This window comes from Canis lupus, chromosome 6 (genome assembly GCF_003254725.2).
Source record: "Canis lupus dingo isolate Sandy chromosome 6, ASM325472v2, whole genome shotgun sequence".
NCBI lineage: Eukaryota > Metazoa > Chordata > Mammalia > Carnivora > Canidae > Canis > Canis lupus.
Window position 1 is genome coordinate 19,304,247 of NC_064248.1, and position 12,728 is coordinate 19,316,974.

Below are 12,728 nucleotides of genomic sequence, written 5' to 3' on the forward strand. Positions count from 1 at the left end.
CTGGGAAGAGAAGAGCACCCCAGTGATGTCTCAGAGAGCAGAGGTGAGGATGGCACTCTAGTGAGCAGAGAGCACCTTTCCTAGAGAATTTCTAGGTTCCTTCTTAGAGATGCTGAATCCCTTCAGAGCCCCCAAACAGGTCAAGTGATGCAGAGAAAAGTGCCTTACCCCTTTGAGCCTCCACTGTCTATTACTGAAAGGGGGGGGGGGGAGGCCGGAATGATAACACAGGGGCCTGGCAGGGGAAGACGGAATGAACAAATGTGTGATAACGCTGAACACCGTGCCTGGCCGTAGTAGGTGGTCAATAAATGCAAGTTTCTTATCTCCGTTTGTCCACGGCCTTTGAAAACAAAAAGCAATTTTTAAAAAGATTTTTATTTGAGAGAGAGAGAGAGAGAGAGAGAACCAGTAGAGGAAGAAGCAGACTCTCTGCTGAGCAGGGAGCCTAATTCAGGACTGGATCCCAGGACCCTGGATCATGACTTAAGCCGAAGGCAGGTGCTTAACCAACTGAGCCACCCAGGTGCCCATGGAAAGCCTTTTTGTTGATGAAAGGGTTAGAGGAGAAAGTGAGAAATCTGTGTTCTAGGCCCTGTTCTGGCATGATGGACTTTGGGCATATCACCTCATCTCTCTGAAGCTCCATTTTCTCATCTATGATGGGAGGATGAGTAATAATAAGGCTAATGACCTCACAGAGTTTTGGGAAAGATTGAACGGAACGAGCTGGTGTTTGAGTAAGAGATGGTCACGGCGCACGGCAGGCAACAACAACAGCATTTACTGTGTACCAGGCAGGGCAGTGGAGATCTGCTCTCCCATTTGTTCCTATGTCATCCGCAAGAACTGTTCCACCAGCTTGGGGCATCGATGAGGCAGAGAGCTTAGGCACCGACCTGTCTTGTTAGGAGGACGTTTATAGCCTTTCTCTCAAGGTTTTTCCCCTGCCACCCTCCACCCCGACCCTGAATGACCTCTGAACCTGAGGGGATTTCTTAGTTCCAAACGCTGCCTGTCCACCTCCCTTGCAGACCCAGCAAGAGCAGGAGTCTGGTTGGTTCACTGCTACAGCTGCTTCCTGGTCCCGAGGGGGCCGCTGTTCAGGCTCAGTTCCACATGGACTCGTGGATGCTCTGTCCTGTGCCTGTGCCAAGTCCAGTTTCTGGATGTCTACTGGTAAAGGGTGATGTGATTTCTTTAGTGCTACATCTGGCCAAGGGTTCCACTTATTTGACCCCAGGGTCACATGTCTATGGCAAGTTCACATATACTGTCACTTTTAGGGTATAACCTGGCCCTGAGAGCACTTAATTTTAAAAATATTTTAAGATTTATTTATTTATTTATTTAAAAAAATTTTATTTATCTGAGAAAGAGAGATAGAGAGAGTGAACAAGTGGTGGGAAGGGGCAGAGGGAAAGAGAGAGAGAAGCAGACTCCCTGATGAGCAGGAAGCCTGACACAGGGCTCGATCGCAGGACCTGTGTCATGACCTGAGCTGAAGGCAGGTGCTTAACTAACTGAGCCATCCAGGGGCCCCTAAGATTTAATGAGAGAGAGAGAGAGAGAATGAGAGAGAGATTGAGTGGACAATGGGGAGGGACAGAGGGAGAGAGAGAATCTCAGATTCCATGCTGAGCACGGGGCCTGAGGCAGAGCTCAGTCTCACGACCCTAAGATCACAACCTGAGCTAAAACCAAGAGTCAGATGCTCAACCGACTGCGCCACCCAGGTGCCCAATGAACCCCTTAAATATTATTATTACCTCCTGCTTCCCCTGTGATCTGATTACCAGATAAACTTTTGGACCTAATTATTAGCAATTATTTGACTCTTTCAAACCTCAAGGCTCTTGCTGTATCCATCTTGAAGGACACCCGCTTGAAGAGCCAATTGCTTCCTATCTGCCCTTCTGCTGCAGGCCATCCTTAGTGATTACAAAATGTCGCCTGTTCCTAGTCATGCTCCACTGTAACTGGCTGCACAGGGCTTACTTACTTCTTTAAAGTCGAGGTGGGGAAGCCACAAGTTGATGTTCTACACGGCAGTCCTACCATGGAGCACAGAGTTCCCTGAATCACCCACAAGGTAAAAAGTGTGGTCTAGAGCCAATGTAGGAAGATGACATGTATTGGAAACAGACAGAAATTCTATCTGTGGTGGAAATCAATTATATTTGCCTGATTGTGCCTTCAACCCTCATAGAACCTCAATTTTCTTTTTGGGAGCCGCCCCTCCCTTGTTCTTAGTCCATGTGGTTTATGCCAAACTGGTCCTACTTCTGTCCTCAAGGGGTGGGAATCTGACCCAGGTCTGGTCAGAGGACTGAAACTCCTTGGCTGAAGTGATTGATTCAAGGATCAGCACATGACCCAGGGAGGGCTGATGAAAGCCCAACCTGAGATTCTGGCTAGAACTACGGAAAGAGAAGCATCCTCTTTCGGTTGGGAATGCTAAGCTGGCAAGATGGAAGCTTGAAGCTTCTGGAATTGAAGTCAACTCTGCAGAGAGCAATGCCAAGAGATAGGGAGATTCTTAAAGATTTTTTGAGCACCTTGATCCAACTACGCCTGCAGCCAAAGCTTCTGACGGTCTTTCATGAGCCTGAACATACCAATTTTCTCTTTAGGTCAGTTTGAGTTGCCTGTTGATTTTTGGTCACTTGTTAGAGTAGAGTACACTGTAGTACACTAATCTGTAGTATAAGAGCATTACATTAAACTGAGGACGTTGCAGGCAGACAAATGATTTCTGACAATTAGAAACCTCTTCCCACCTCTTTACAGGGTGGAGCCACCCCATCCCTCCCTGCTAGTGGCTCCGCTTGTGTCTCCTGCAGCCAGGGCAGGGTGCCAGTACCAGGCAGGCTGCAAATATTACAAAACGTCTGGGGAAAACAGCATTGTTCCCAATTTATGTTTTTGCAGCCTTCCCCGTCTCTTGCATTTTCGCTTTTATTTAAGGCTGTGTTCAATGTTGTAATTACTTTTTTAATCGGTAACGTCTGTGTCTGGGGCGGGTGGCTTCCTGCCGTTGCGGGGCCCTGGCACTGTAAACAAACACCGGCACTTTAGCTGAGAGGCTCCTGCTGAAATATTGCCCTAAATAAATAAAAGGCAAATTAGATATCGGAAAATAGCTTTAAATTACATTTGAATTCTCGGGGAATTACATATTACATCTGCATTCTGGACAAATGAGTTCACTGTGAATAATATGTCTGGAGTGAGAGAGGAGAGCCGAGCTGGGAGCAGAGGGGAGGGAGGATCAAAGCGGATCTTTCCAAGGAGAGTGAGTGAGGCAGAAAACAGAGAGGGCTTTTTTCAGGGGCGCTTATGAAAATGGGGAGGGCGGGATGTGTCACTCCTCAGAAACTGTGGATATGCCTGCGGGATCTGCCAGAGGAGTGGGGGCTCCTTGGAAGGAAAGCCACTAGGTTCATTTAACTGGGTCATTCTCTTGTGGGTTGCGGGGGGCTGCTGACATCATCACGTCCCTACTGTGTACTGGGTGCCCCACAGACCTGCAGGGTTGTGGTTGCCACGGGGACCTGGGTACCGATGCTGGCTTTATCACTACCCCTGCTGACCAGTCAGTGGACACTCGGCGTCAGGGGACTTCAGTCTCCTGACTCGGTTATGGAAGGACTTTAGGACAGAGAGGGTTTCATGTCTTCATAGCAAAGGCTTGGCGTCGTCCGACTTGGGTTCGAATCTCTGTGCTGCCACTGCCTACCAGGTGCCTTTGGCCAAGCCACTTACCTCACCAAGCCTCAATTTCTTCATCTGTGAAATGGAGATCATACCAGTAGTCGCTCATCTCTCAGAAATGCTGAAGGATTAAATGTGACAACGAAGGTTGCTTGCAAAGCATAACTGCGCTCACCGGATGGTAATGAATATAATTCGGTCTTGTTATCTGTACAACAGCCTTGTGTAACAGGATGTTAAAATCGAGATTCCAATTAGGCACCCAGATAAAATAGATGTGCGATTTCAAAGTGAGGTGTCAATTCACTATATGCAAGCTCTTGGAAAGGTCTACCCCAACTCCCAGCCCCCCTTGGCTGCTTCACAAGGGGGCCAGACTTGAGCTCTGTGGGCTCAGGGATTGGTAAGCAGAGCCTGGGTGGATTTGGCCACTTGTGTCCCCCCCCTCACTCGAGGATGTGTTTGGTGGGGAACCTGCCGTCTCGCCTGCGCACAGTGGTCCCACTTTACCTCCACACACAACGTCGCTCGCCCCTTGGTGACATCCTGACCCACATTTGTTCACATAATGCATCGTTGGGCTCTGCTGGCCCCTCTCTGTTCACCTCTCTCCAATCTCAGTCTCCCATTTCTCTTGCTCAGTGGCTTTCAACCAGCTGCACGGTGGCATCCCCTGCTGCCTTCAAATTCTGATGCCCAGGCCACCCTCCAGAACAATTGGAAGCAGACTCTCCTGGAGTAGGGCTTATGCATAAGATTTTCTCTTCTCACTTTTTTCTTCCTTTTCTCTCTCTCTGTTTGAAGAACTCAGTACCTTTGAATATCCCCAGAGTGGTGCATACATTACCACCATTTTTTTCCGTGTCATTGAGATATAACTGACATGCAGCACTGTGTACGTTTACAGTGTACAGAGAAATGACTTGGTTTACATATTCTGTGAAATGACCATCATGATAAATTTAGTTAATATCCATCATTTCTTAGAGATACAAAAGAGAAAAAAGAGGGAGGGATGTTTACCACTATCAATTTATTTTATTTTATTTTTTAAAGATTTATTTATTCATGAGAAACACACATACACACACACACACACACACACACACACACACACACACACACACACAGACATAGAGATAGATAGAGAGAGAGGCAGAGACATAGGCAGAGGGAGAAGCAGGCTCCATGCAGGGAACTCGTCATCCGGGGATCACGACCTGGGACCTAAGGCAGGAGCCTGACTGCTGAGCCACCCCTATCAATTTAAAAGCATTTTTGGGGTCCGTGGCTGGTTCAGTCGATGGAGCAGGCGACTCTTGATATTGGGGTTGTGAGTTCAAGCCCCGTTGGATGCCGAGATCACTTAAAGATAAAATCTTTAAAAAGTTAAATTAAAGCACTTTCATTACCACATTTTCATTACCCCTTAGCAGTCACTTTCTAATCCTCCCCATCTTCACTTGTCCCCCCTCCACCAACCAGCCACAGGTCACAAGTAATCTATCTTCGATCTCTGTAAATTTTCCTATTCTAGAAATTTCACATAAATGGGAACATATGATATGTGGTCCTTTAAGCCTGGATTCTTTCACTAAGCATCATGTTTTCAAGATTCATCCTCATTGTAGGATGGATCAGTACTTCATTTTGTTGTTGTTGTTGTTGTTGTTGTTGTTGAGTAATATTTTATTATATGGGTATACCACATTTTATCTGTTCCTTCATCAGTTGATGGAAATTTGGGCTGTTTCTACTCTTTGGCTCTTATGAATAATGCTGCTCTAAACATTTCCCTATGGGAATTTTGTGGGGACGTATGTTTTCATTTCTCTTAGGTAGACATCTCAGAGTGGAATTGCCAGATCACATGGTGACTCTATGTTTAGCATTTTTTTAAGATTTATTTATTTGAGAGAGAGAGAGAGAGAGAGAGAGCATGTGCAGGAGGGACAAAGAGAGAGGGAGAGAGAGAATCTCAAGCGGGCTCTGTGCTGAACATGGAGCTTAATGTGGGGCTCTATCTCATGACCCTGAGATCATAACCTGAGCTGAAACCATTGGATACTCAACCAACTGCGCAACCCAGGCACTCCTCTATGTTTAACATTTGAAGAATATTTCCCTAAGTGGCTGCACCGTCCTACATTCCTTCTGGCAGAGTGAGAGGGTCCCTACCTCTTCACATTCTCACCAACATGTGTTACTATCTTTTGGTTTCTAGCCTTCTTGGTGGGGGTGAGGCAGTCTCTCCTGGTGGTGTTGACCTGCCTTTCCCTCATGGATAATATTGAGACTCTTTTCATGGGCTTCTTGGCCCTTTGTCTATCTTCTTTGAAGAAGTGTCTATTCAGATTCCTAGCCCATTTTAAAGTTAGGTTATTTATGTTTTTATTATTGAGTTGTGAGCATTCTTTATAGATTGTAGGTATAAGTCAGCTATGTAATTGGCATCCTCTTCCTCCCCTTCTGTGAGTGGTCCTTCTCCTTTTTTAATTAAAAATTTTTTTAGATTTTTTTTTATTTTTAAAATTATCTCTACACCCAACATGGGGCTTGAACTCATAACACTGAGATCAAGAGTCACCTGCTCCACTGACTGAGCCAGCCAGGTGCCCCTTTCCTTTTTTTTAATGGTGTCCTTAGAGGTACAATGTTTTTAATTTTGATGAAGTCTGATTCTTCTAGTTTTTCTTTTGTTGCTTGTGATGTTGCATCACATCTCAGATCCAAATAAAAGACCACCAAGATTTTCTGTTATGTTTCTTCAAAGTATTTAAATAGTTTTAGCTCTGACAGTTAGGTCTTTGATCCATTTTGAGTAAATTTTGCATGTGATGTAAGGAGGAGGAGGTTCAACTTTGTTGACTTTTTTGGATGTGGATATCCAGTTGTCCCAGGACCATTTGTTAGAAGGACTATTATTTCTCCATTTAATAGACTCTCAGCCCAAATCAACTGGCTGTAGACATAGGATCTTATTTCCGGATTCTCAGTTCTGTTCCATGGAGGTACAAGGTCAATCCTACACTGTCTTGATTACCATGGCTTCTGTAGTAAGTTTTGAAAGAGGGAAGTGTGACTCCTCCAACTTTGTCTTCTTTTTCAAGAATGTAAGATTGGAGATTGTATTCTGGATTCCTTGATTTACCATATGCACTGAGTCAGCTGGGATATTGATAGGGATTGAGTTGAAACTAGATCAGTTTGGGAAGTCTTGCCAAGGTGGCAGCTCTACTAAGTCTTCTGATCTATGAACATGGGAACATCTTCTTATTTCTTTAGGTCTTCTCTAATTTCCATCAACAATGTTTTATAATTTTAAGAGTATAATAAGTTTTGTACTTTTGTTACATTACTGCTTTTGTTAAAGCTCCCTAGATGACTCCAATGTGCGGCCAAAATTTCATAATGATGTCAACAGTGAACATGCCTTCCACGCTTTTATATCAGGCCCTGTCTTATCTCAGTTATTCCTTATAATAATCTGAAGGGGGGATCCCCAGGTGGCTCAGGGGTTTAGCGCCTGCCTTCGGCCCAGGGTCTGATCCTGGAGTCCTGGGATCGAGTCCCACATCGGGCTCCCTGCATGGAGCCTGCTTCTCCCTCTGCCTGTGTCTCTGCCTCTCTCTCTGTGTCTCTCATGAATAAATAAATAAAAATCTTTAAAAAAATCTTTAAAAAATAATAATAATAATCGTGAAGAACCCTGGGGTTTTTTATAGGTGAGGAAGCTGGGGCTCACTTGTTACACATCCAGCAAGTGGTAGAGCTAAGATCTCCACTCTAGGTCACAACTCTGTAGCCTGGCTTCTTTTACTCCTCACCTTTTCATGCACATACCTTTCAAAGCACTCATAAATCATTGTACACACAATCCCCTTTGCCCTTTTTCCTCCCACTCCATTTTAGGCTTTGGTAACTTTGCTCTTACTTTTCAATCCTCAGTTTGTGTCACCTCCCTTCAATGGCTTTCCCTGAATCTCTTCTTATTGCTCTCAGAAGGAATGAAGCTGTCACTCCTGCACTGGGCTCCCTGTACTGCTGGACCTACCTCTACTACGACACGTATCCTGTATTAGGATCAGTAGTGGCTGCTTTAAAACCCTCATCTCCCTGATTGTATTATGGCTGGCTTGCAGTGCAAATGATGATGTATGGCTTCCAAGGCTGAGTCAACCATGGCCATGCAGCTTCTGCTGTGATCACTAGAACAATTGTTCTAAGAGCCTGAGCCACCTTGTAGGAAGTCTGATGACCCCATGACTGCCCTGATTAAGAGGCCACATGTTAAAGGCTCTGGTTGACAGTCTCAGCTAAGCCTGTTCTTCTACTCTGCCAGCATGGGCATGAGAGCTTCGTTTGAAGAAGCCAATGCGGGAATGGATCTTTCTGTCCCCATCCTCAAATTACCCCAGATGAGGCCTCAGATATCAGGGAGCAGAGAAAAACCATCCTGGCTCTGCCCTTTCCAAATCCCTGACCCACAGAATTTGTCAACATACTCGTCGTTGCTCTGTACCTCTACGTTTTGGAGTGGTCAACCACACTGCAGTAGATAACTACAGCAATTGGCTTGTGCATCTGTCTTCTCCATTAGATCATGAACTCTTTGGGGTCAAGATTGAGTCAAATTCATCTTTCTATTATTTGTTCCCAGCACAGGGCCGACTCAGGGTAGGTGCTTATCAAGGTGTATTGAGCAAATGAGTGAAATTGTGTATGGTCCAAATTGCCCTGATTGGGGCTTTGCTGAAAACCTGTCCCACTAACATGGCAGCCATGCACCAAACTGAACCATGGGTACTGTGCATGCACACACCTGGAGCTCCAGAATTTTCTTTCTAGGGTTTTGCCCTTTAGGTACCCATTTACATGCCAAATGGAGTACACACAGCGAGGTTCATCACAGTGTTGTTTGCAAGAGTGGAAGTATCCACGAAATCATTCATAAAAAGTATTGACAGGAAGGGGAATTGTGTGGCTAGGATGGAGTTGAGTTTTCAGTTAGCTATACTGTAATACTTTTTGAATTTTGAAGTATGTATTACCTCTTCTAAAATAAATATTAATGTATGTGCTGCACATTTTGACTTAGAATAGAATATTCTTCTTTAAATAGAATCAATTTTTAAAAAATAAATAAATTTCTTGAAAAGGAAAGTTTACTTTGCCATCCCACATGGAAAATTGGCATCATTTACCATATATAGGGAATGATCATGAGAAGGAACACGTTGGGGCACCTGGGTGGCTCAGTGGTTGAGTATCTTCCTTCAGCCCAGGGCGTGATCCTGGGGTCCTGGGATCGAGCCCCACATTGGGCTCCCTGCATGGAGCCTACTTTTTCCTCTGCCTGTGTCTCTTCCCCTCTCTGTGTATCTCTCATGAATAAATAAATAAAATCTTAAAGAAAAAAGAGAAGGAACGTTTTGGGAACAGACACTGTTTTGTAGGTTCATTAAAATTTCTGTCTTCTCCTGTAGGCTCTGAATCGGAGGCCAGCAGATTTATTTATTGATAACGGAGATTAGCAGTGTCAGAGAGCCGTGAAAGGCATATTATCACCAGTCTGAGACCAGATGGTTGGGGTTGTGTGACTAGTTCTGGCCAATGCCCCATGAGTGGCAGTGTCGAGAGCCACTTTTGGTTGTGACAGTTAAATTCTGGTGTTCCTCTTCTATCTCTCTGTCTCTTGGAGGCCATGTACTTCCAGAAATCAGAGCTGCAGGGCCATCCAGATTTTGCATGAGTGAGAAAGAACCATATTGTGTTAGGGCACTGAGGTCAGGGGTTTATTTGTTCTGCAGCAGGCATACGCTGTCCTGACTGTTGTAGATGCGTGGCCCACCTTTGGGGAAATACTATCTTTGAAGAACCCTTCATCAGTATCAGACTACCAGAATCATATCACCTTCCTAGATGGACTCCTTATTTTCTTCTTCCTCTCTATTCCACTTTCCCCTCATCTTCCTCTCTTCCCCATACATCCCACTAACATCCTGGCTCTGATTACTTCCTGTCACTCTGGGCTTTACTTACAGACTCGTAGTCTATTAAGCTTCAGAGAGACCTCTGCATTATTTTAGTCAGGCCAGCTCCCCAGCAGGAGTCACCTCTCCACACCTCTGAGAGGATCTACTTGCACACCTGCCAGGACAGGAAGCTCGCTTCCTCTCAAAGCGGATCCTTCCCACACTGGGCAACTGTGCCAGTGAGGAGCTTCTTGGGACTCATCAGACAACACTTCCACATATGGCCATTGCTACTTGTCCTCACCTAGAGTCCCACGGGATTGCTGTCCCTGACCTGGGACAGCCTTTCAGAATCCCAGGACCCCTCAAGATTTTTCCTTCCCAGACGATCTCTTTCAGGGAAAGACACATACCCTGTGGGGCAATGGTGAGAGTGAGTCTCAGTCCAAGACACAGGTGTCCAAGAAATGCTACTTTCTTGATTCATTTACTCTGTCATAACTTATCATTTGAGCTCCATTCTTCTGGGTGGTGGGAAACAAGCCTCACTCAATTTAGAGTTTCTTCTTTGCCCTGCGATTGCCTTTATATTCTGTTGGGGGGTGGTACAGGGGGGACCAAGGGGTTGATGAGGGAAACTCATCATCCTCTGAGCTTCTCCATAAGACCTTGAGGCAGGGGCACGTGTTCTGCTGTGGCATATACATGGCTTCCATCCAAATGTGAGGACTGCTTCTCACCACCCTCTTGTGTTAACTTCTGGGTGGTGGGCAGCAGGTGGGTGCCCCATTCTACACTTAGTGAGAAGCCACAGGGAAGCCAGTGAGCCTTTCTAAGGCTTTCTGAGGTCCTTTAGCAGTGCTCTTGTTGCTCTGGGTGCCTGGTATCTGTTCTGCTTCTCTCTGTGCTTGTATGTGGAGGGCTCCATAGACCTTTCTCAGCCTGGATGCGCCACCGACCCGGGCCCTCAGACTCTGCCCAGGAATGGTGGTGTCAGCTGGGATGCCCCAGGAGGTCCTCCCTCACAGGGCTGAAAGCTGTCAGCAGGAAGGAGCAGGGGAAAGGATAAAAGCAGGGAAAGAATGTATTTTGTTTAGCAGAACCAACAGTTCCAGCCCAGGAGATGTTCGCTATGTGTGTCACCTAATAGCCCCTGATGTGAGCCAGTTTGAGCCAGACTGGAGCTCAGGACCCGTGCAGAAGCCCCCTTAATTACCCTGAAGTTACCTTTAGCTCATTGCAATATAATATCTCCTCCTAAAGGGGATTTTTCTGCCAACTTTTTAAAAAATTTTATTTATTTATGATAGTCACACAGAGAGAGAGAGAGAGAGAGAGAGAGAGAGGCAGAGACACAGCCAGAGGGAGAAGCAGGCTCCATGCACCGGGAGCCCGACGTGGGACTCGATCCTGGGTCTCCAGGATCGCGCCCTGGGCCAAAGGCAGGCGCCAAACCGCTGCGCCACCCAGGGATCTCTCTGCCAACTTTTGAACATGCAGTGCACACTCTAGCAGGTTGACATGCTAGCCATGTACAGTTGAACCAAAGTGCCCTAAATCACAGAATATGCGTAAGTTCCTTCATGTATATGAAAGCTCCTGCCCCCACTCCCAAATGCACTGAATAAAAGCGTCCTGTACTAACCCCACAGGGAGATGGTGCTTTGAGATCCATCTCCCTGTCTCCTTACTTGTGACATGTAATAAAGAATTCTTTGCTTCCAACACATCCGTGGGGTGTGTTCAATCTATTGTACCCCAAGCGGTGAACCCACAGATCTGCCTACTTCCCCCAGCTGGGGCTCAGCCAGGCCCCCTTTCTTGGGGACACAGGGACATCACATTCTCTTTGCTTCCCATCCAATTCTTCCCCACTCGTGGTACACGGGCAGGGCAGTGCCAGAAGCCTTACACATACAGTAGTCTTGTCCGTCTTCACAATGACCCCTTTCTCAGTACATAGTGAAACAGAGGACCAGGGAAGTGAAGGGTAGAGCAGAGCCAGGATTCAACCCAGATGTGTCTGACTCTTGAGTTCAGACTCTTCTATCAGTACCCAGCTACTTCTACAGGAAGCACATCTGGGGCCCTGAGAGGATTCGTGGAGAGTTCTGGGGCCCTGAGAGGCTGGAGGCAATAAAACCACGATTCTGTCCTTTAAAAGACACTCAAGTGCTCCCTTTGCCTTTAAGGGCTTCAGAGTGAGTGTCCTCAGTCCCTCCTTCTAAGTGAACAGACAGCTCTTGTATTAATTCTATAAATATTTACCGAGTTTCTCCTCTGTTCCAGGTGTGGCAGGAGGTGCTGGTGCTACAGCTGTGAACAACAACAAAAAAAAACCCTGTCCTTTGCAGAACTAACAATTCTATAGGTGGAAATAGACAAAACTCCCAAGCCGATGAATAAATGAGGGGACTGTTAAAAAAGAAAAAATTCAACCGAGTAAATGTGAAGATCTGATTGGCTTTATTCAAGGATTAATTAATCGAGAGGTGTCCCATCTAGCAAGCGGGGGTGAGCAAGGAATGCACTGTTTAGGCAAGGTTGTTCCCCTAGGGGAGCCTCTCAATAAATTCTTAATACTGATTTGGAAATTCCATGTTGGGTGGTTAAAGGTTACACTCCTGGCGGTTTGAACATGCAGTTAGGTTAGGTATTAAGTCTTGGTTTGCTCAGATGGCTTAAACGATGCCATGTTGGGGCTGTGGTTTTCTTTTTAACAGGACACATTTCGGATTGGTGCAAGTCCAGTGAAGGAGATTAATCAGGATGATATTACGTGTATATATATGGGGTTTCTGTACCCAGTCCCTAGCACAGAGCTCTTAAAACCCTTGTACTGAGTATTGGGGTAATAGGAGTATCATTGGTTGTAACATTCCATCTTATTTGTAGTTTCTGATGTAAGAACGTCTAAGACCCTTGGACTTTCTGGAGGGGGAAAGATGTCTTTTGTACACCGATGAGTGGCTGGAGGGGGGACCCTGGTAGCTTCAATGGGGGCTGGTTGACAGAAAAAGCAAGTCCTAACTACACGGT

The 12,728-nt window shown here is 45.9% G+C and overlaps 1 long non-coding RNA gene across 1 annotated transcript; it reads left to right on the top strand.

Annotated features, from left to right (window-relative positions):
- The first annotated feature begins 747 nt into the window (after positions 1–747).
- Positions 748–12,122, top strand: LOC112679063 (uncharacterized). Its single transcript, XR_003148089.2, has 3 exons — positions 748–1,179; positions 1,853–2,092; positions 11,979–12,122. It is a non-coding gene; the product is annotated as an uncharacterized LOC112679063 (long non-coding RNA).
- Positions 12,123–12,728: the final 606 nt, after the last annotated feature.